The sequence below is a fragment of the Triticum urartu genome, chromosome 2A (assembly GCF_056163025.1).
Source record: "Triticum urartu cultivar PI428250 chromosome 2A, HENAU_Tu73, whole genome shotgun sequence".
Classification (NCBI taxonomy): domain Eukaryota; kingdom Viridiplantae; phylum Streptophyta; class Magnoliopsida; order Poales; family Poaceae; genus Triticum; species Triticum urartu.
Genome location: NC_141874.1, coordinates 39,762,713 through 39,788,385, shown reverse-complemented (window position 1 = coordinate 39,788,385; position 25,673 = coordinate 39,762,713).

Sequence of the window (25,673 nt, the reverse complement as noted above, 5' to 3'; positions counted from 1 at the left end):
AGATTGCTTTTGATGACCCGAGAGGTCACCGTCGGCGCAACGGCCGAACAGGCGGTCATGAGAAAACTGCCTAGCCGGAGAGTTTGGCCGACAGCCAAGGCTCCCTTAGTAACGGCGCCGTATTTAAAGACGGGAAGAGGCATCCTTCCTGATTGCGACGACACAGAGGAGCTCTCAATGAAAGCACCAATGTCGGTGTCAAAACCGGCGGACCTCGGGTAGGGGGTCCCGAACTGTGCGTCTAGGCCAGATGGTAATAGGAGACAAGGGACACAATGTTTTACCCAGGTTCGGGCCCTCTTGATGGAGGTAAAACCGTACGTCCTGCTTGATTAATATTGATGATATAGGTAGTACTAGAGTAGATCTACCACGAGATCAAGGAGGCTAAACCCTAGAAGCTAGCCTATGGTATGATTGTTGTATGATGAAGTTGTCCTACGGACTAAAACCCTCCGGTTTATATAGACACCGGAGAGGGTTAGGGTTACACAAAGTCGGTTACAATGGTAGGAGATCTTGAATATCCGCATCGCCAAGCTTGCCTTCCACGCTAAGGAAAGTCCCGTCCGGACACGGGACAGAGTCTTCAATCTTGTATCTTCATAGTCCTGGAGTTCGGCTGAAGGTATAGTCCGGCTACCCGAACACCCCCTAATCCAGGACTCCCTCACCTGTAGAATTTTCCAGATTTGTATGACCTAGGAAGGCACCCCTTATGGAACTTGGCAGACTAAGGAAGCCGTTAATATCTGAGATCAAGGTGTATCGAAGAAAGACCGAGCATGGAGAGTTAAAAACCTCAAAGTTTTGTCAAGAAAACCCTAAGGCAGGAGATATCAACTATGGAAGATAGCTCATGGCAATGACAAGGGAAGAAACACGGTTATCCGTGATGTCATCGCCACTGATACTATGGTCACCGAGCTGAGCTAAGCATGCATTTCTTCGGAAGGATTGGATGGTAGAAGGCTGATGGAGCATCTATCAGCAAAGGATGCATTTTTAACCTCAGCTGGTGTATCACCAGGATCTGGAGAATTACATCAGGAATTTTAAGACGGACCCGCAGGAAGCCGTATTTTGACAAAGAAGCATTTCATGAAGAACTCAGGACCCAGAAGTTGAAAGTAGCCAAGCTGGAGGAGCAGAACCTCGAGATGCGGGAGATTCGTCAAGAACTGAAGGGCAGTAGGACCAGGGTTCATGCCAAGGATGTCGAAACCCAGAAGTTTGGAACGCAACTCCAGAAATATTAAAGGATGACACAAGAGACTTCGTGTCAACAGAGATGATCTGGCAAAAGAACTTGGGAAGAACAAGCATGATCGGAAGAAGCCATTGGTGGCATGAACAAGACTTGAAGAGTTTGATGACGTTGAAGATTTATTGACCTTTAGAAGACCAAATCCGTATTATATACCTACGTTAGATGCGACGATTGTGAGTTGTTATTTGTTTGACGTTTTTCCGACAGACACAAAATAAAAATCTGTCTTTTCAAAACTTTTGGTTGCACTGTGTGTATCCCTCTATATCTCTCTTATCTCACCCCAAACCCACATGGACCCAATAGAGGATGAATGGAGATGAGCTTGTATTTTCTGGACTGATGAGTCAGTTGGAGACAGACCGATGGATTCAGAACATGGAGGATCACATGGAGAATAACCTTATAGTTGCAAATGATATGACCCAGCATGCTCTTTAGTGCTTTGAAAGAGGTGCCGCTACTTGGTGGAGGATGTACCAAACCATGAATGGATGGCAAGGAGTAACCACTTGGAAAGAATTTAAGTTGACTCTGCAAAGATCTCATCTTGTATCCCAGAAGTTGAAGCCTTATGGAAAGGATATGAAGAAACCTTGTGCATGCAAGGTTTGTGGAGAAATAAGACACACCCATAAAGAACACAAGGATGAATGCCCTAATTGTGAAGGAAGTCACCCAGTTGAAGAATGCCCAACTAGGCAGATTACTTGTTTCTTGTGTGAAGGGACTACCCACTATCCTACTCAGTGTCACGTTTACCCCATGGTATGAAGAACCGTACAACAGAAGAAAGAAGTAAACAAAGGAGCCCTTATGGAAATTTTACAAGAAACCGTGATGAAGGAAGATGTCAGGGACACACCCAAAGAAGAACCAATTAAACCCTGCACCAAGTCATGCTATTCATGTGGAGAAGGAGGACACATCTCCCAGAATTGTCTATATGGGGATCTAGTAGAATTCCCGACGGAGGAAGTAGAGTATGACCCACAGGAAATAGAAGCCCTGATTGGAATGGAAAGGTCCAGGAAGAGAACTAGATTGGATTCCAGGAAGGACCTGAGTCATATCACCTGTTACAGGTGCAAGGAGTCAGGGCACTACCTCAGCAGTTGCCCAAAAAGGAAACATCGAGACTTGTCAGAAGTAATATGTTTTCGTTGTAATGGAGCAGTGCATTTTGCCAGAGAATGCCCCAAGGAGAAGGAGACTTGTGATAATTAGTGGTGTCTATGAGAAGTATAGTAGTAGTAGTGAGAACATTTTCCTTTATATTGAGGCGTTGAATTGAGGCATGTAATGGAAGTGCAGGAGATTGTAATACCTTGAGAATCAATAAAGTTAGTGTTGTGGGTACTATTTGGATTTTATGAGTTGTTACTCTATGAAGAAAGATTTTGACCATTTTCGAGGATATGAGAAATATGGTCTATGGAAGATTAGAGCATTTTAAGGGTGGTAGTACCCTGTGAGGAGATTTGACCCTGGAAAGGAATCATGTTGTTCCATGGAGTGGACTTAAAAGTATAAGTTTTATCTCGATATGCGGGATACCCCAAGAATATGAAGAGATGAAGTACTATTGGATATAAAGGAGATATGATGTTGGTAATATGGAGCAATTGTAACCCCGTGATGAGTTTGAGTAATCACGTCTTAGTTTGGTACCAACAGAAGGAAGAGAGACAGTACAATTGGAAGGATTTAAGAATGCCAGGAAGCTGGATGTTTGGAAAATAATCAGTTGCCCATAGGATGAGCTCAAGGATTACAAGTAATGAGATGGGCCATAACCCACAGGCCCCAGGACCTGCTAAGGAGCAAGCACACTCTTGCTGAAGGAAAAACCCTGGAAGAAGGTTACGTTTATCGACAGACGATCTTATAGAGTAACGCAAAACCTGAGAGTTTCGAAGAAATGATAGATGTTTGTTTGGCTTGCAGAATCACTGGATTTATCCGAACTTGGTTCGTCGACAAGAGAAATTCTGCAATGCTTGAGAGGATGACCGAGTGTTAGAGTGCGAGATTCGCTAAACCATGTACAAGGTAATGATTTGCGTGCAGGATGGATTGGTCACCATACCGACTTACTCTTGTTATTCGCCTTGCTATATGGGATGGTAAATCTGAGTGACTTACCTATAGTAGAGAGACGACGATATTAAGCCTTGTTTAAACCTTAGAATGGTATAATCATTTTCCCTTGTACAAGGCAGCTGTTGCCAATCATAGGACATACGGTGAGAATGAAGCCTAGACCCATTTCCCATAGGAGAAGCCATAAATGGTTGACCACCATGAGATATCGAAAGTTGTTTAGTATTGGCGCCAGACCCGTCAGCTAAGAAGACCAAGTCACAGAAGAACCTTACCAAGATGAAAGACAGAAGAATTGAGGAAAAGGTTATGCCACTACCGAAAGAGCCCAGATAAGGAATTATCCTGAAGATCTGAGAAGACCGACACTGTTAACAATATGGATGAAGTATATGGATTTTGATGGAATCGTAACCATGCTTCTAAGGGTGGTAGCACCCCAGACCCCCTCCTGCGACAATTGATGGATTTTGAATAGACCCCAAACCCTAACCTTTTTCTTGCTAGCCTCTCTGAATCTCGAGGACGAGATTCATTTTAAGGGTGGTAGGTTTGTAACATCCCAAAATTCTAAATTTTGGAATGTTATAATAAATAGATAGATTGATTCTTTGTTTGATTGTTATGTGATTGATTGAGTGAAATTCGAAACTTTCTGAAAGTTAAATGAGAGGGAATAAAAGGACTTTCCCAAACTTTCATTTTGCATATATGTTCTCCATAAATTCAAATTCTTTTCAAATACAAAACCCTAGAGAGAAGATGACATGACTTCTTCCATTTAATTAAATGAAAAAGGGTTTTTGAAAAGATGTGAATTTCATCCAGAAATATTTTCAAATTCAGAAACTCTAAGCGACTCAATGGTTTTCATGAGAGAAGATAAAATGACTTCTTCAAAACATATGAAATATGAGTTGGGAGTTCAAAAGGATCAAATTTAAAATCCTTTTGAAATTATTTTCAATTTGGGGTTATTTGGGTTTTATTCAAATTATTTTTCTCCAAAAATAAAATATATGGAAATTAGGGTAAAATGATTCCCTACATCAGAAAATTGGAGAGAAATAAATTTGAAATCATTTTGGTATTTTTAAAGTGATTTTTATTGGATTTTAGTAGGGCAATAGCACTGTTTGAATTATTTGAATTTTTGTGAATTTTGTTTGGCACTAGAGAAATGTTCATGTTGTAGAAAATGTTTTTCTGAAAATTTTGATATATTATATGCCTATAGTTTATTTTTGTTTTACTTGGTTTATATTATTTTTTTCGTTGTTTGTAAAAAAAGAAGACAAAAAGACTTTCTCCCGCCGAACTGGGCCGGCCCAGCTCCCAGGCCAGGCCACGGCCCAGTGCCCAGCCGAAGCCCAGCCGCGCCGGAAGCCGCTCCGCTCCGCTCGCCCGCTCGCACCTGCGATCGGCCGCCGCCTCGCTCAGCCACCGATAGGTGGGACCCACCTGTCGGATCCGTCCTCGACATCACGCCAGGAGTCCGTCTTCCCCACGTGTCGCCGTCCGTCGCCGTGTCCGACTCAAACTCCGCCCCTGCCTTGCCCCCTCACCCACGCATCGCCCTCGCCCCATCCAATATATAGCCAGGCCCCCGCCTCGTTTTGCCTCTAACCGGAAGGCCCGAGACCCTCCCCACGCTCCACGCGAACTCGCCGGAGTTCGCGAGATCTGACGAGCTCCGCCGCCAAGCCCCGCGTTGTTCCGACGCCGAAGACAAGCGCCGCCACCACCATCGGCTTCAGCCCCACGTGCCGCTTCTCCCTGACCCCGCGGACACGCCGGATGACCGCCGGAGCAGCCACCACGACGACCTAGACGCCGCTGCCGTCTTCTTCTTCATCGCTGGTGACCTCCACCACCGCGGTACCCCCCGAAGCCCCCTCGGCCATCCGATTCATTTTAGATGGCCCCGATTAGATCCATTTGGTTTTTGAACCATTAACCTCTAATTCGCGAGTGTTCGTTGGTTAGGCCTCAGTAGTAAACGTTTTTCACCTAATAGGTTTCTGTAGCGAACGTTCATTGTTTAGTGTTTTTCTTTTTCTTTCTAATTTTAGCCAGGGACCCGTATGTAATTAGTTTCTTCACAGTTTAGTCCCTGATCTTCAATCTATCACATCTTTTTACCCGTTTATCCAAATCCGACGAAACCAACGCCCACGTCTTCATTACGATCTCCTCTATCCAGTAAAACAACTTAAACATGTTTTTGAAAGTTTTAAAATTTGAATTCAAAAAGATTTTTATTCAAACTTCATTTGCGCGTAACTTGAGTTTCGTAGCTCCGTCTGAGTTGATTCTTTTTGCAAATCGAAGCTCTTGACCTAAACTTTCTGATAAGGCCAAAGTCACATAATTTTGGTACTGTTAGAAATTGTTTTATGTTGCAAGAGTTATTTTCTTGGTTTTGAAACTTTTCGAACTGTCTTCTTCGTTCTTCCCGATCTTTTGAGTGATTGCTTATGTGTGGTTACTATTGCTTGCCCACGATAGATTGAATGGAGTGTGACAAGTAGAACTATCAAGAGTTATGAGTGCGAATCATCGTCATCAACATTGCAGGCAAGTTCACACTTTGATCATATGCCTTTCATACCCAGTTTTTATGCATTAGTTACACCCTCAAACATTGCATGGTTAGGAATTTATAACATGTGGGTATTGGGAAGTAGTTGATGAGGTAGGAACCTATTGCCCTGCATTCAAACCTTGGGAGTTACTTTGACGTTATGCTCATATTGCTATGCTATGTTCATAGACATGGGTTGGTTTGAGAGAATTCATGACAGATGTGAGAGTTATTATTTAATGGTTAACTTAAGGTGGCCACTTTAATACACATCTCGGTGGATTGGTTGGGGCACCCTGGAGCACCCGGTGGTTTGCCCGGGCACCTGGAGAACCCAGTGTTTGCCCGAGGGGATCCCGGAGTACCCGTGTGATCACGCTATGGAATGCCACCCAGGCTCAAAGGGATCATAAGATATGCTAGAAACTTCCATGTGCAGCCACAAGCTATTATGGGCTCTAGCATAGTTGAGTAAGTTACGTGAAGCTCTTGAAGAGGTGGATCAACAGGTAGTGGGCTGTAGGTTTGGTATGGTCTGCCCGGAGTAGAGAGTTAATGTTCCTGAAAGACTGTGTCTCGGTCATCCGTTTCTCAAACACCATATAGTGCGAGAAATCCAACGGAGGCGATCGAGTCTTGTGGGGAAAAGTGTGCAAACCTCTGCAGAGTGTACAAACTAATCATGATTAGCCGTGTCCCCGGTTATGGAAAAATCTTGAGTATCTGGTACTTGGATTATCATATTGATCTCATCACGTTACTTAAATAATTTGTTGGGTTATTGATGTTAATTTGGGATTGAGTTGGAGGTACCTTCTCAATATTTTCAACCAACTTTGTAGTTAAAAAAATTATATTCCTTTGCAGTAGGGAGAAATTGTCTTTTCACAAAAAACATTATAACCATAGAGCTTTTCCACCAGCCATATATGCATGTAGTGATAGCTATTATTCATCATTATCCTATGGTGTGAATTTGCCAGTACATTCAATGTACTGACCCTCTGTGGCTGCAACGCCTCATGTTGCAGGACTTCTTACGACGAGTAAGTGATACGTTAGGGTTATGATTTCTACACTCAACTTTGCCGTTGGTGTTGATGGGAATCCACAACCTTTGTTACTTCCGCTATATGGATTGAGGTAATAGTATTTACGTTACTTTATACATGTGATTTACCTCTGTTATAAATCCTTGAGTACTGTCTATGTCAGCATACCGGTCCAGGGATGACACTTAAGCACAGAGACTTGACCGTCTGAGGTCGGGTCGCTAGATCACCATACGTGCATGCTACGGGAATCACTAACTTCAACACAAGTATTTCTCAAATTCACAACTACTCAACTAGCATGACTCTAATATCACCATCTCCATATCTCAAAACAATTATCAAGTATCAAACTTCTCATAGTATTCAATTGACTTATATGAAAGTTTTTATTATTGCCATGTTGTTCTAAAGGAATCTCAAAATAATATAAGAGAAGCATGAGAGAACAATAGTTTCTATAAAACAAATCCACCACCGTGCTCTAAAAGATATAAGTGAAGCACTAGAGCAAAAACTATATAGCTCAAAAGATATAAGTGAAGCACATAGAGTATTCTAATAAATTTCAAATCATGTGAGTCTCTCTCAAAAGGTGTGTACAGCAAGGATTATTGTGGTAAACTATAAAGAAAAGACTCAAATCATACAAGACGTTCCAAGCAAAACACATATCATGTGGTGAATAAAAATATAGCTCCCAGTAAAGTTACCGATAGACGAAGACGAAAGAGGGGATGCCTTCCGGGGCATCCCCAAGCTTAGGCTTTTTGGTGTCCTTGAATTTTACCTTGGGGTGCCATGGGCATCCCCAAGCTTAGTCTGTGGCCACTCTTTGTTCCATAACCCATCAAATCTTTACCCAAAACTTGAAAACTTCACAACACAAAACTCAAAATAGAAAATCTCGTGAGCTCCGTTAGCGAAAGAAAATAAAACACCACTTCAAGGTACTGTAATGAACTCATTATTTATTTATATTGCTATTAAACCTACTGTATTCCAACTTCTCTATGGTTTATAAACTCTTTTACTAGCCATAGATTCATCAAAATAAGCAAACAACACAAGAAAAACAGAATCTGTGAAAAATAGAACAATCTGAGGCCATGGAGTTGATGTAGAGGCCATCCATGATCAATGCCCCCTCCGGCAGAGCTCTGGAAAAGGCCCCAAGATGGGATCTCTCGGGTACAGAAGGTTGCGGTGGTGGAATTAGGTTTTCGTGGTGCTCCTGGATGTTTTGGGGGTACGTGGATATATATATAGGAGGAAGAAGTATGTTGCTGGAGCAACGGAGGGCACACGAGGGTGGAGGGCGTGCCCAGGGGGTAGGCGCGCCCCCTGCCTCGTGCCTTCCTCCCGTGTTTCTTGACGCCAACTCCAAGTCTCATGGATCACGTTTGTTGAGAAAATCACGTTCCCAAAGGTTTCATTTCGTTTGGACTCCGTTTGAGATTCCTTTTCGACGAAACCCTAAAATAGGCAAAAAAAAAACAGCAATTTGGGCTGGGCCTCCGGTTAGTAGGTTAGTCCTAAAAATGATATAAAAGTGTAAAATAAAGCCCATTGACATCCAAAATAGATAATATAATAGTATGGAGCAATCAAAAATTATAGATACGTTGGAGACGTATCAACTGCTCCTCCTCTTCACCATATATTTCATTGAGTGCAGCCTTTCTTGTTATTTGTAGCTTGGACCTGGTAGCAATCATGGTAAACTCTTTTTGCACTTTCATAGAAAAAGATTTCACTATCATGTTCTCATCTACCCTAAACTCTTCTACGTACTTCTTGGCAAGATATGGTGTTGTCATTGCCTTTATCTGCCACTCTCTCACACATGCATGCTCATTAATGTATTTCTTCACAAGCATATAATGTGTCCTCTTGTCCATTGTTGTAGACAAGCCATGAACAACTAACTTCACCATGAGCCTCTACCATTTTTGCTTCAGTCCTTGGTTTCTTAATAGGCACTCTCTCTTTGATGCTATACTGATTGCTTATATCTGCATTTATATTTCCCCGAAGAGGAGAGGATGATGCAACACAACATGGTAAGTATTTCCCTCAGTTATGAAATCAAGGCTATCAATCCACTAGGAGAACCAAGCAACACTATGTAACGGGTACCTGCACACAAAGAACAAATACTTGCAACCCAACGCGTAAGACTGGTTGCCAATCCCTCCTCGGTATTGAAATAGATAAAATTGTAGTAGATTGGATAAATAGATCTTATAAAACACAAAATAAAATAAAGAAAGAAAAAGTGCAGCAAGGTACTTTTGGGTGTTTTGGGATAATAGATCTGAAAACAATATGATAACAGATAGACTTGGGGGTCATAGATTTCACTAGTGGCTTCTCTCGAGAAAATGGCATACGATGGGTAAACAAATTAATGTTGGGCAATTGATTCTTGTGTTTGCAAGATTGTAGACTAAAGTGAACATGGGGGACAAGTTTGTGTACCATTGGTGCTTACTAGCCTCAACGCATCCCCCAAATTTTTTTTTGAGAAAAAGCCTAAAAAATATTATGATGTATTTATGAGCATTTTCTTATTTAAGGATATCATTTAAAATTTTGTAATATACAAATGCATTACATGGCACTTATATTAAAAATCCTATTTGGGTATTTCCAACTTTTATCGAGCTTTTGTCACGCCATTGGGACATAAACGGGGATGATGCCCATCCCGAATATGCACTTCTATTTGGGTCTTCGCGGTGAGCTACCCATTGATACGTCTCCAATGTATTTATAATTTTTTATTGTTCCATGCTATTATATTATTGTTGACACACGAACACATCACGTGTACCCTCGACGCTGGGGGTGATGCACCGCAGCTCACGTCGAAGGAGACTCGACCGACAGCGCGATACGCAACACAGTCGACGGGCGCTTTTGCAGACCCGAAAACCCCACACCCCCGGGAGGGACCCCGTCAGGGAGTGCGGCGGCTATGGGCTGCCCTAGGTCGATTCGCTCGCCCCTAGAGCCTCGGGATTCGCAGCTCTCAAACACGAAGAACAGCAAAGAACGAGATAGAAAAACGGTGGAGAGATAAAACATAGATGAAAAAGTAGTATATTGATTTGTTCGATTGTGTGTTGTTCAATCGGCCGTCACCGACAACATATATAAGAGGCGGCTGGACTTCCCGTACAAGTAAAGGATTCATCTAGGCTTTCCTTACAAGAAAAATTACATCAATTCACGTCCTAGAGTCCTAATTCCATTCCAACTCGGATTCAGTCTGAATCTGGCCCGAACTCTGTCTTCCTTCTTGCGCGGGCCGCCGGGCTTGCATATGATCTCCGATCGAGACGGCCCAAATATCAAACTTGTGCGCCTCGACGATACGAACAACTCTCATGTTGATCACTTTTTCAAATAAGGCCATCTTGAATACTTTTTGAGGTCATCTTTATCTTCCAGTCGGACTCGGTCTTGCAGTAGACTGGATTATCCGAGTCTCGTAGTGAATTTGTAGGCTATATATTATCTCTGATGATGATGACTCCAAAATCAAAGTTTACCGTCTTGATGATACGCACAACTTCTGTATTGAACACTTCTTCATCCAAGGTCATTTTGATAAACTTTCGAGCACATGTTCAATTTCACTCGGACTTGAGCTCATCCACTCGGATATTAGATACTTTCACTCGGATCGCCCAATTGGACTTTTTCACTCGGAAGACAATCTTTCACTCGGATGACTATATTTCCACTCGGATGACTATATTTCTACTCGGAAGGCACTATCTTATTCAATCGGCAAGTTTTCGTCCCAATGGTACTATTTTCACTCGGAATATTTTCACCTGGACGACAATTTCACTCGGATGATCATATTTCCACTCGGATGACTATATTTCCACTTGCATAATAATAAGTTCATCCGGTCAGCAAACTTTCACTCAACCGGTAAATTTTCACTTGACCGTAAACTTTCACTCGGATGGTAAACTTTTCACTCGGATTTCCGACTGAAAACATAGCCCGATCTTGATTTGTCTCTCCATGCCTCATAAGACCTCGGATTGAGACGAATTATATATGAAAATCAATCGGCTCGACGAGACGAAACTTTTCCGTGTTGAAGGTTTTTCGATTCAAGGCCGTCTTTATGGCCGAATTACTCGCGCAACCCATCAGACAAGTGTCTGGCACCTCGCGCCATATTTCCGTTGAGGTTCGGTCTGCAGTGTATTGCCTCTAATTTTTGCATATGAACCCGGATTGAGATGATTTATATATCAAAATCGATTGCCTAGACGAGACGAAGACAATTCCTTAAGAATGCTCCTTCATCCGAGGTCATCTTGAAGACGTGATTGGCCAAAAACCACTCGGAACATTGAATTATGCCACTCGGAGTATAGTTTCGGTCTGTAAGATAAAGTCAAATGAATATAACCGAAAGATCAAAGTGGTTCCACTAGGCGACGTGAATCTTTTCATGCTGAAAACCTGTTCACTCGAGACCATCTTCATTGCAATCTGTATCTTGCCAAAATCAGGTTTCAACACATGCCCCCCTGTTTTTCGGCAAAGCTTGCACGCCGAAAAATAATATGCATAGTGTTTGTTCTAAGGACGATATCAACACTCCATCGGCCATTTATTTTCTCAGGGCGATAATTATGTGTCGGCCATGTTTGTGCTAAGGGCGATAATTGTATATCGGCCATTGCCTACTTAGGCTTCCTGCCACACACTCGGGCGGTACTTCTTCAAATATTTGCCATTAAGAGCTCGAGGTAACAATGCCCCTTGTATTGATTCCACCAAATATGAATTTCCGGGAACAACTCTTGTAATTCTAAAAGGACCTTCCCAACTTGGAGACCACTTCCCGAATTTTCTATCTCTTGAACCAATCGGCAGAATCACTTTCTAGACGAGATCACCAACTTGAAAATTCTTAAACTTAACTTTCTTATTGTAAGCTCTTGCAACCCTCAACTTGTCTCTCTCTATGGACTTCAAAGCAACCAAACGTTTATCGGCAACCTCATCAATATTGTCCATCATCAAGTTATAAAAGTCTACTGCCGATAAATCATTTTGTTTGGCTATTCTCAAAGCATTCAAATTTACTTCCACTGGTAAAACGGCCTCTTGACCATATACTAGCTCATATGGGGTCACCTTCGTAGCACCATGCCTTGAAATTCTATGTGCCCACAAAGCTTCAGACAACAACTCATGCCATCTCCTTGGATTATCTTCAATCTTTTTCTTGATGAGTTTGATTAAAATTTTATTGCTAGACTCAGCTTGTCCATTAGCTTGGGCATAATATGGAGAGGAATTGAGCAACTTTATGTTATAAGATCCGGCAAACTCTCTGACTTGGTGTGACATGAAAGATGAACCTTGATCTGTTGTTAACGTTTGAGGAATATCGAATCTATGAATAATGTGCTCGGTTATGAATTGAATTACCTCTGTATGTGTCATGTTCTTGAGAGGTACTGCTTCAGACCATTTAGTGAAATAATCAGTTGCCACCAATACGAAACGATGCCCTTTTGAGGAAGATGGATGAATTTGCCCAATAAAGTCTAAACCCCATCCTCTGAAAGGCCACGGCTTGATAACAGGATGCAACATAGCAGCAGGAGCCAATTGAATATCACCAAATTTTTGACAAGCTTCGCACCCTTTATAATATCTGAAGCAATCATTAATCATAGTCGGCCAATAAAACCCAGCACGTCGCAATAACCATTTCATCTTGGGAGCCGATTGGTGAGTGCCACAAATGCCTTCATGTACCTCTCCCATGGCAGCTCTTGCCTGGTCCTCATCCAAACACTTTAGAAGAACATCATCGACTGTTCGGCGATAAAGACCATCATCTCTCATTGTATACTTGAAAGCCATACGCCGAACAGACCTGTCCACCCTTTCACTCGGATTGCACAAGTAATCAACAATGGGCTTCCTCCAGTCGGGATTGTCACCTGCACTAGATTTTTTGTTAATGACCGAATCAGTGGGTTCTGGTTCGGCCTCTTCTATACTGGTAAGACAAGACATCGGACTTTGAGAAACATGAAACATGCCATGATCAACATGGTATCCAGATGCTTGCTGTGCCAACTCATTTGCTCTCCAGTTGTCATGTCTAAATATATGTGCAATGCTAAAACAATCCAAAGTAGAGATTATATCTAGACATTTATCAAGATAAACATTAAGTGATTCGTCCAAACACTGAAAGACTTTGGATATTTGCTGCACCACTAGTAACGAATCATCATAAGCCTCAATATGTGTAACACCTATAGCAAGTAACATCTCTAGGCCGAATAACAATGCTTCATATTCGGCTTGATTGTTTGTGCAAAAATATTCTAAGCGGCATGAGGCTTCAAAAACAACACCATGAGGAGATATATAAACAATACCAACACCTTGGCCATTACTACAAACTGAACCATCAAAGTATAATCTCCATGGTACTAATGAAACAAGGTTCATATCAACATCATGCTTGTTATTAATCCGATGTTCAACAATGAAATTAGCAACAATTTGGCCTTTCATGGATTTTAGAGATTCATAAGCCAAATCATATTCAATCAAAGCATAAGCCCACTTGCCAATTCTACCACCAAGAATTGGCCTATGCAACATGTATTTAATGACATCGGTTTGACAAGCTACTACACAAACACTCGGCACTAAATAATGTCTCAGTTTTGTGCAAGCAAAATATAAGCATAGACATAATTTCTCAATAAATGTATACCTTGTCTCTGCGTCCAATAAGCGGCGGCTCAAATAAGTGATGGCATGCTCTTTTCCTTCGGTCTCTTGAGTTAGAACAGCACCAATAACTCCTTCCTCTACTGCAATCTAAAGTCTGAAGGGTTCCCTATGCTTTGGTGCTTTCATCACCGGAGGAGTGCACAAATAATTCTTGATCATATCAAATGCTTCTTGCTGTTTTGCCCCCCAAGTGAAATCAGCATCATTCTTTAACCGAAGAATAGGAGTAAATGCATCAACTTTCCCTGATAGATTAGCTATGAACCTTCTCAAATAATTGACCTTGCCAAGGAACTTTTGCATATCTCTCTTGCATGTTGGAGCCTCCACTTTCTGTATAGCCTCTATCTTTTTGGGATCAATCTCTACACCATCTTCATGAATAATGAAACCCAAAAACTTGCCAGCTGACACGCAGAAAGCACACTTCAAAGGATTCATTTTCAATCCATACTTTTTCATTCTTTCAAAAGCTAAACGCAAATCAGCCAAGTGAGATTCAAAAGCATCCGATTTGACAACAATATCATCAATATAAACTTCAAGTATGACACCGAGTAAATCATGAAAAATCAAATTCATAGCCCTTTGATATGTGGCGCCAGCATTTTTTAATCCGAATGTCATCACTGTCCACTCGAATAAACCAAGGAAACCAGGGCATCGAAAAGCTGTCTTGTACATGTCCTCTTCGACCATAAAAAAATGATTGTATCCGGCATTACCATCTAGAAAGCTAATAACCTTATGCCCAGAAGCATCATTAATAAGCATATCGGCTATTGGCATAGGATACTCATCTTTGGGTGTAGCCCTATTCAAATCTCTGAAATCAATGCACACCCTCAACTTGCCAGATCCTTTCTTCTCTACTGGGACAATGTTAGAAATCCACTCGGCATACCTGCAAGGTCGAATGAAATTAGCTTCAAGCAGTCGACCGATCTCTTCCTTGATCCGGTGATATGTTTTCGGATTAAATTTTCTGGCCGACTGTTTATAAGGTCGAAAACCGGCCTTTATAGGCAACCGATGCTCCACTAGCTCTCAGCTTAACCCTGGCATCTCATGATATTCCCATGCAAAGCAACAAACATATTCTTTCAATAGCTCGGTTAACTTAGCCTTACAATCGGCTTTTAAATTTTTGTTTATAAATGTCGGTCGAGTGACTGAACCATCTCCAATATCTACCTCTTCTAACAGATCGGCTGATGTAAAACCTTGTTCAAGTTTATCCATGTCATCCAACTCCTCTATAGACTCATACATATCCACTACTAGGGAAAACCTTATACACAAAATCTTAGCAGCAGCGCGGTCTAAAAACAGACGCTACTGCTAATTAGCAGCAATGAGCTTTAGAAAAGAGCGCTGCTAATGACTGAGTAGCAGTAGCGCTCTAGGTGAAAAGAGCGCTACTACTATAATTGCCACGGTGTTGCCTCCAGGCTAGATATAGTAGTAGCGCCCTTCCCGTGGATGCGCTACTGCTAAAGAAATTAGTAGCAGCGGTTTTGCTCAAAACTCGTTGCTGCTAAGTATGACCGCAACTAATTAAGTTTAGTCCCATACTGCTAAGCGAACAAGGTGTTTACCACCTTAAATATGTTGCTTCTCAACCTATCTCGAGCACTTGGTCTTCATTGAACTATATGTGTATGATTTGTGGTTGCAATATGAATCCTCGCCTGTACCTATACAGGTACAGTGAGGATTCATGTTGACTATTTAGATTATACACAAAAAGATCAATGATGACCAATGTATATTTTTGATGTTTTTACTAAACAAAAGAAATAACTGCTTCCATTAGCAGTAGCGGTTTTCCCTAAAACACACTGTAGATAAGTTAGCTATAGCGCGTTTTCTGTACGTGCGCTACTGCTAGTTCGAGTTAACCACCCCCCGCATCAAAATTTCGCTAAGTCCTCCTTCCCCCCCCACCGGCATGTTCCCCTACTCCCTGTCGCCGCCGCCCGAGCCCGAGCGCGCCTGCGCCCTCACCGCTGCCGCCGCCCGCCCGCCCTCAACCTCACCGCCGCCGCTCTCGACCACACTGTCGCCGCCCTCGACCTCACCGCCGCCGCCCTCGACCGAGCCCGCCGAGCCCGCCGCCCAGGACCGCCGCCCTCCCGATCCCGAGCCCGCCCTCGCCGCCCCTCCGTCGCCGAGCACCTCCCCGCCATCGTCTCTCCCTCTGTAAGCCCCCCACCCCTCCCCAACCCCCTCTCTCTTTGCTTAGTTAGTAGATGATTTTAGTAGTAGTAGATGTTAATTTAGGGTTCATAGATAATGATTTTTAGAAGTAGTGGATATTAATTACTAGTAGTGATGGTAAACTAGTTGTATAATTAGCAGTAGTACATGTTAATTAGTAGTAGATGTAGTAGTTAGATGTTAATTAGTAGTAGTAGATGTGCTAGTTTCTTTCTATTTATAGTAAGTTTATATTTAGTAAGAACTAGTTGAATTAATACAACTAGTTTAGTTTTAGTTGAACTAGTTAAGTTTTAGTTGAACTAGTATAGTAAGTAAATTAATAACTAGTTGAAATACTTCATTTTTAGAAAGAACTAGTTTTTTTCTTTTTACACTAAGTTTATATTTAGTAAGAACTAGTTGAATTAATAGAACTAGTTGAATTAATAGAACTAGTTGAACATGCCATATTTGGTGTTATTTTTTAGTTTAAGCAATTATTTCATGTTTTGGTTACACCTCCGAGTGGCCTATGTTTTGCCAGAGTGTTGATTAATTTCCGTTCCGGCAAATTTCAGGTGCTCGATATGTCCTTTTTTAGCAAAGGTCATGCCGGATTTTTCCGTGAATTCTGGCATGACTTGTGCTAGAATATGTACAAGTTTAATCTTTGAATTATGAACGTAGGAAATGTCATACTCGGACGACGACAGTCTCCCGGGGGAGTGCAGTTGGTGCCATGATGATCGAGGTATGTGCGACAGGTTCGTTTAGCTGGATGAAGATCGGCGCTTCAGCATTAAGTTCGAGGAGATCTTCGATGTTGAAACGGTACGCAACAACGACAAGAGTTTTTTTTCGTAATTAAGCATGACTTCAACTATTGCAACATCTAATTTTCATCTTTTACAATATTGCGTTTTTAGGGCCAAAATCCAGCTGAGCCACCTCCCCTTCTTCATCTACAGCATGAAACTCAGCAGGTAAGTAATACACCATATTGATATCCATACCTTCATGAACCGGCGTAGACTCATAGTCCAACATATCAGCCTCCTCCTCGAGTGCATCCACAGATTCTGAAATTTTTCCAAGTGAAGGAGAAGTGAGAAGTGTCGCAGACGATGTCATATCTGTTGCATCGTCCTCCTTTGGTGATGTAGGTATTGCTGTGATAGATGTAGAAGTTGATGTATCTTGTATTTGTTTAGGCCTCCACACTTGTTTTGGTGGAACCATGGGTCGAGTGTCATTGAACAACTTATCCCTTTGTTTCTTGGCCTCCTGTTCTGCCATCTCTTGACTCCTTAACCTCTATAGTTTCCTCTTTTGTGTCTTTGTTAGCCCTGGAGGACACCACTTTGGCTGAGTGTATTTAGGATCTCTCATCTTTACCTGGCTGGTGCTTGCCTCATGGTCATTAGCCGAGTGCTTTGGCGCGATAGCAAGTATCGGCTCAGTCGGATTGCTATGCACAATCGGCTACTGTATGGCGAATGTTTCGGTGCCCAAGATAAGTGAGTCGACATCCATTTTCTCCTTTCCTTTTCCTGACTCAACTGCTGCAACACTTGGTGATTTAACATGCCATTCTTTTCGACTTTCCAGATGCATGAAATTTCCACTCGGGCACACCTTTTTACACTGATGGAATCCACTCGGATGGAATTCAGTCGGATGGAATCTACTTGACCACATTTTTTCACTCGGATACCTTCCACCTGGGTGCATTCTTACACTCGGATAATTTCCATCCGGCCGCATATTTTGACCAGCCGACTGATAGCCACCAATGTTCAGTCGGCCTCTATATGAATAGTTAAGTCGATCCCAAACAGATTGCGTATGCTCTTCTGGAAACGGCACCCTTGGTCCACTCGGTTTCATATACTAACTGAACATATCAGCTGATGGTGACCTTGGTCGCTTCAAATGAGTCGGCCGATTAAAGCTAGAACCGGCCAACTGGTTGGTGTACTTGGACAGCAACATATCAAAAGTTGGCTCGATCCGCTTGCGCTGTACTTTAGCTTCATTCCTTTTCCACTTGCCAATTTCTGGACTCTTGGGCTTGACAAATCTCACACGAGCATTTTATTGCACTTGCAGTTGCCCCCCGAGTATAGGATTCTTGATGGTGATTTTGATCACTTCCTTGCCATCGGGTTGCTTACCAAGCACAACCTGTCTCCCCAAGATCTTGTTGTCCTCCTTGTCTTTCCTGGGCTCACCAACAATGACATTAGCTTTATTAGCAGATTCGGCTACCTCCGGTCGCATGAGTAGCTTCTTCCCCTCCAAATCCATGGTATTCATTGGAAAAGGCTGTCTATCAACTTGCATCTCAGAAAAGTTCAATCGTCCGTCATTAATGGCCGATTGTATCTGTCGTCGAAAAACATTGCAATCGTTAGTAGCATGAGAAAAAGAATTATGATATTTGCAATAAGCACGCCGTTTTAGCTCTTCAAACGGAGGTAAAGTATGAGATATTCTAATAATCTTAGCCTGCTGCAAAGCATCAAATATTCTATCACACTTAGCAATGTTAAAAGTAAACTTCATCTCTTCATCACGATTCTTATGAATCGGTTTCAGATCATTGCAAGTAAAGGGTTTGGCCATAGATGGCCAAACAAATTCAGTAGCAAAAACATCACCCTCATCGTCCGATTGATCACTATCATATTCCACCATATTCATCTTTGGACGATCGGCTTTGTATCTATGCACTTCTTTGAGATCTTTGCTTCGGCTTTCCTGAGCCAAAGCCCTTTGTAAGACTTGGTTGATATTTAAGAACTCATAACCTTCTAGCTTTTCTCTAATGGGAGTTCTCAAACCACTCAGCACTAGGTCTGCCAAGTCTCTCTCGGTTATCACCAAACTAAAACACCGGTTTTTTGTTTCTCTGAATCTCTTGACATAATCGGAGACCGATTCATCATGCTTCTGTTTAACCGATGTTATATGTGATAACTTGAGTTCATTGTCGCCGCTATAAAAGTGATCATGAAATTTCTGCTCTAGCTGTGACCAAACCCGAATGGAACCATGTGATAAAGAAGAAAACCATGAAAATGCAGTACCAGTTAAAGATAAAGGAAACAAACGCACTTTCAACTCATTTGGTGAGCCTGCTTCACCTAGTTGTGCTAAGTATTGACTAACATGCTCTCATGTGGTTTTTGTGCCCTCTCCATTGAACTTAACAAAATCTGGAATCTTATATCCTGGAGGGCACTGGATGGCATCAAAGTACCCGGGGTACGGCTTTTGGTAAATCCGATTCCGAGGTAACTCAAATCCAAAATTCTCTCTAAGCATCTTAGCCATCTCCTCTCTAAGATTAGCTAGACCATCATCCATAGTGGACAATGAAGCTTGTGGCAGTGATATAGGAAGAGTATGGTTACTAGCTGTAGGTAGGAATTGTGGTATGTATGTCGACCCATAATTTGGTAGTGGTCGAGTGGTTGTAGCTGTAGGTAGAGTTTGGTTCAGCGTTGCCACCGAACCTGTCATGCTCGTAATAGGATTAATGGGTGTAGCCACAATCTGATTTGTTTGGGTAGGATAATAAGTCATCGGCACGGGAGGCGCCGATGCAATAGGTAAAGTCAGATTAGGGTTTTGTACACTAGCAGCTACACCATTATTACCACTAGACGATTGAGATATATTCTTCTGAGCATTAGTATTTTCTATAAAAGTTTGATAGACTAGATTGTTACCATCAGCAATACGACTTTCAATCTTAGCCCGCTGCTCAGGAGAAAAGGCAGTACTTACAGAAGGCTTAACCTGTTCAGTTTGAAGAGGAGGGAACTTGATTTCTTCAATCGGAGTAATGTTGCCTTGGCGATCTTTCTTGAATTTTGCAAGGAACTCCTGCAGGTCCTTCTCCTCGCGAGCCTTCTTGTACTCCTCATAGACTTGGCGATGATCGGCCGATATCTCATCAAGACTAGGCCTAATGATGTTATCGGCATCTACCTCAAATGGCTTGGGAATATCGGACATGGTGGATGATGACGATTGATCTTCGGTTCCCAGCGGAGTCGCCAAAAAGTGTGTTGACACACGAACACGTCACGTGTACCCTCGACGCCGGGGGTGATGCACCACAGCTCACGTCGAAGAAGACCCGACCGACAGCGCGATACGCAAGACAGTCGACAGGCGCTTTTGCGGACCCGAAAACCCCACACCCCCGGAGGGACCCCGTCAGGGAGTGCGGCGGCTATGGGCTGCCCTAGGTCGATTCGCTCGCCCCTAGAGCCTCGGGATTCGCAGCTCTCAAACACGAAGAACAGCGAAGAACGAGATAGAAAAACGGTGGAGAGATAAAACGTAGATGAAAAAGTAGTATATTGATTTGTTTGATTGTGTGTTGTTCAATCGGCCGTCACCCCCAACATATATAAGAGGCGGATGGACTTCCCGTACAAGTAAAGGATTCATCTAGGCTTTCCTTACAAGAAAAATTACATCAATTCACGTCCTAGAGTCCTAATTCTATTCCAACTCAGATTCAGTCTGAATCTGGCCCAAACTCTGTCTTCCTTCTTGCGCGGGCCGCCGGGCTTGCATATGATCTCTGATCGAGACGGCCCAACTATCAAACTTGTGCGCCTCGACGATACGAACAACTCTCATGTTGATCACTTTTTCAAATAAGGCCATCTTGAATACTTTTTGAGGTCATCTTTATCTTCTAGTCGGACTCGGTCTTGCAGTAGACTGGATTATCCGAGTCTCGTAGTGAATTTGTAGGCTATATATTATCTCTGATGATGATGACTCCAAAATCAAACTTCACCGTCTTGATGGTACGCAAAACTTCTGTATTGAACACTTCTTCATCCAAGGTCATTTTGATAAACTTTCGAGCACATGTTCAATTTCACTCGGACTTGAGCTCATCCACTCGGATATTAGATACTTTCACTCGGATCGCCCGATTGGACTTTTTCACTCGGAAGACAATCTTTCACTCGGATGACTATGTTTCCACTCGGATGACTATATTTCCACTCAGAAGGCACTATCTTATTCAATCGGCAAGTTTTGGTCCCGATGGTAATATTTTCACTCGGAATATTTTCACCTGGACGACAATTTCACTCGGATGATCATATTTCCACTCAGATGACAATATTTCCACATGGATAATAATAAGTTCATCCGGTCAGCAAACTTTCACTCGACCGGTAAATTTTCACTCGACCGTAAACTTTCACTCGGATGGTAAACTTTTCACTCGGATTTCCGACTGAAAACATAGCCCGATCTTGATTTGTCTCTCCAGGCCTCATACGACCTCGGATTGAGACGAATTATATATGAAAATCAAACGGCTCGACGAGACGAAACTTTTCCGTGTTGAAGGTTTTTCGATTCAAGGCCGTCCTGGTGGCCTAATTACTCGCGCAACCCATCAGACAAGTGTCTGGCACCTCGCGCCATATTTCCGTTGAGGTTCGGTCTGCAGTGTATTGCCTCTAACTTTTGCATATGAACTCGGATTGAGATGATTTATATATCAAAATCGATTGCCTCGATGAGGCGAAGACAATTCCTTAAGAATGCTCCTTCATCCGAGGTCATCTTGAAGACGTGATTGGCCAAAAACCACTCGGAACATTGAATTATGCCACTCGGAGTATAGTTTCGGTCCGTAAGATAAAGTCGAATGAATATAACCGAAACATCAAAGTGGTTCCACTCGGCGACGTGAATCTTTTCATGCAGAAAACCCGTTCACTCGAGACCATCTTCATTGCAATATGTATCTTGCCAAAATCAGGTGTCAACAATTATCAGTTTTGGATGTTTTATATGCATTAATATGTTATTTTATATTATTTTTGGGAATAACCTATTAACCTAGGGGCCAATGTCAGTTCTTGTTTTCCCCTGTTTTTGAGTTTCACAAAAAAGGAATACCAAATGGAGTCCAAACGGAATGAAAGCTTCACGATGATTTTTCTTGGACCAGAAGCAAAGCAGGAGACTTGGAGATGAAGTCGGAGGAGCCAAGAGGCGACCACAAGGATGGAGGGCGTGCCCAGGGGGTAGGGCGCGTCCCCACCCTTGTGGGCCCCCTGTGACCCTCCTGACCTAATTCTTTGTCCTATATATTCCTAAATATCCCAAACCCACCAGAGGCATCCACAAATACACTTTTACACCGCCGCAACCTCTTGTACCCATGAGACCCCATCTAGGGACCTTTTCCGGCACCCTGCCGGAGGGGATTCGATCACGGAGGGCTTGTACATCAATTATATTGCCCTTTCGATGAAGCGTGAGTAGTTTACCACAGACCTACTGGTCCATAGCTAGTATCTAGATGGCTTATTCTCTCTCTTTGATTCTCAATACCATGTTCTCCTCGATGTTCTTGGAGATCTATTCGATGTAATACTTTTTTGCTGTGTGTTTGCCGAGATCTGATGAATTGTGGATTTATGATCGGCTTATCTATGAATATTATTTCAATCTTCTCTGAATTCTTTTATGCATGATTTGATATCCTTGTAATTCTCTTCGAACTATCGGTTTGGTTTGGCCAAATAGATTGGTTTTTCCTGTAATGGGAGAAGTGCTTAGCTTTGGGTCCAATCTTGCGGTGTCCTTTCCCAGTGACAGTAGGGGCAGCAAGGCACGCATTGTATTATTGCCATCGAGGATAAAAAGATGGGGTTTCATCATATTGCTTGAGTTGATTCCTCTACATCATGTCATCTTGCTTAATGTGTTACTCTGTTCTTCATGAACTTAATAGTCTAGATGTAGGCAGGAGTCGGTCGATGTGTGGAGTAATAGTAGTAGATGTAGAATCATTTCGGTCTACTTGACAGGAATGTGATGCCTATATTCATGATCATTACCATAGATATCATCATAACTTTACGCTTTTCTATCAATTTCTTAGCAGTAATTTATTCACACACCGTATTATTTGCTATCTTGAGAGAAGCCTCTAGTGAAACCTATGCCCCCCTGGTCTATTCTCCATCATATTAGTTTCCGATCTACTATTTTTGCAATATTTACTTTCCGATCTATAAACCAAAAATATTTACTTTACCGTTTATCTATCTCTATCAGATCTCACCTTTGCAAATAACCGTGAAGGGATTGACAACCCCTTTATCGCGTTGGGTGCAAGCTGTTTGATTGTTTGTGTAGGTATTCAATGATTTGTGCATGGTCTCCTACTGGATTGATACCTTAGTTCTCAAAATGAGGGAAATACTTATCTCTACTTTGCTGCATCACCCTTTCCTCTTCAACGGAAAAACAAACGCAAGCTCAAGGAGTAGCAGGAAGAATTTATGGCGTCGTTGCTGGGGGATCTACGCCAAGTCAAGACATACCAAGTACCCATCAGAAACTCTCATCTCTTGCATTACATTATTCGCCATCTGCCTCTCGTTTTCCTCTCCCCCACTTTTAAAATGATTTTTGAAAAGATTTGCCTTTTCTTCGCCCTTCTTTCATACATCTTTTTGTTTGCCCTTATGTCTTACTTTGTTTGTTTGCTCGTTTGCTTGGCATAGAGTTTATGGATCCTCATCCACTTGCTAATATTTTTAAGAGATCAAATTACGATGAACCAATTGCTAGTGAGTTTCGTGCACTAGATTATCTTTATGAAGTTTTGCTTGAAATTCGTGAATCTGAAAATTGTGATGAAGAAATTTATGAAGTGATTCACGATACCTCCTTGAATAAAAAGCATGATTGCAATGGTTTTATTATAAATTCTATTAATGTCAATTGTGTTAATGATATGCAAAACCCTAAGCTTGGGGATGCTAGTTTTGCTATGTCCACTACTTGTTGCAATGATAATGATTGGGGTGATTCTTCCTACAATCTTGAAAAATTATTTAAGCCCCATGATGAATATGAGATTGATAATAATGTTTGCAATAATACTGAAAGTGGGTTTGGAAGAGTGTCAACTTTAGATCCCACATAATTGGATAATGTTCAATCTTATGAAGTTTTTTATAAAAGTGGTATCATAGAGGTCATGAATTTATTTTATGATAATCCCATTATTTTGGAAGAGAGTCAACTTTGCATGCATGTGGCTCATGTTGAGAATATTTTATGTGACAGTTATATTGTTGAATTTGAATATAATACCACATGTAATTATTATGAGAGAGGAAAATATGGTTGTAGAAATTTTCATGTTACATAATTACCTCTCGTTATGTTGAGATTACTATTGTTTCTTTCTTCTTCTTTGCATATGCTAGTTTTTGCTTGCCTTGATAATTTGTTTGCCTACAAGATGCCTATGCATAGGAAGTATGTTAGACTTAGATGTGTTTTTCACATGCTATATGATGCTCTCTTTGTTCTTCAATTCTTATCTTTCATGTGAGCATCATCAAAATTATCAATGCCTAGCTAAAAGGGTGTTAAACAATAGCGCTTGTTGGGAGGCAACCCAATTTTATTTTTGTTCTTGCTTTTTAGGTCCTATTTTGCTTTGAATAATTCATCCAGGCTCTGTTTAGATTTGGTTTTTGTGTTTTATTTAGTGTTTGTGCCAAGTAAGGCCTTTACGATGGCTTACGGTGATAGTTGATTTGATCTTGCTGAAAAACAGAAACTTTTGCGCTTAGGAAAACAATTCTCATTTTTAACAGAAGCGTGATAATTACTGATTCTCTTTACAGAAGATTAATAAAAAAATTATTAGGTTGTCCTAATTTTTCAGAATTTTTGGAGTTACAGAAGTATTCGAGAGTTACAAATTGCTACACACTATTCTGTTTTTGACATATTCTGTTTTCTATGTGTTGTTTGCTTATTTTGATGATTCTATGAGTAGCATCGGGGGGTATGAACCATGGAAAAGTTGGAATACATTATATATTACACCAATATAAATAAAGAATGAGTTCACAACAGTACCAAAAGTGGTGATTTATTTTCCTACACTAACGGAGCTTATGAGATTTTCTATTGAGTTTTGTGTTGTGAAGTTTTCAAGTTTTGGGTAAGGATTTGATGGACTATGGAATAAGGAGTGGAAAGAGCCTAAGATTGGGTATGCCCAAGGCACCCAAAGGTAATATTCATGTACAACCAAGAGCCTAAGCTTGGGGATGCCCCAGAAGGCATCCCCTCTTTCGTCTTCGTCTATCGGTAACTTTAGTTGAGGCTATATTTTTATTCACCACATGATATGTATTTGCTTGGAGCATCTTGTATGATTTGAGTCTTTGCTTTTTAGTTTTCCACAATAATCCTTGCTGTACACACCTTTTGAGAGAGACACAGATGAATTGTGATTTATTAGAATACTTTATGTGCTTTACTTATATCTTTTGAGCTAGGCAATTTTGCTCTAGTGCTTCACTTATATCTTTTTAGAGCACGATGGTGGTTTCATTTTATAGAAATCGTTGAACTCTCATGCTTCACTTATATTATTTTGAGAGTCTCTAAATGGCATGGGGTTTTCATCATATTGATTGTGTTAATTCTTCTACATCATGTCATATTACTTAATGCGTTACTCTGTTCTTCATGAACTTAATACTCTAGATGCAGGCAGGAGTTGGTCGATGTGTGGAGTAATAGTAGTAGATGCAGAATCATTTCAGTCTACTTGACACGGACGTGA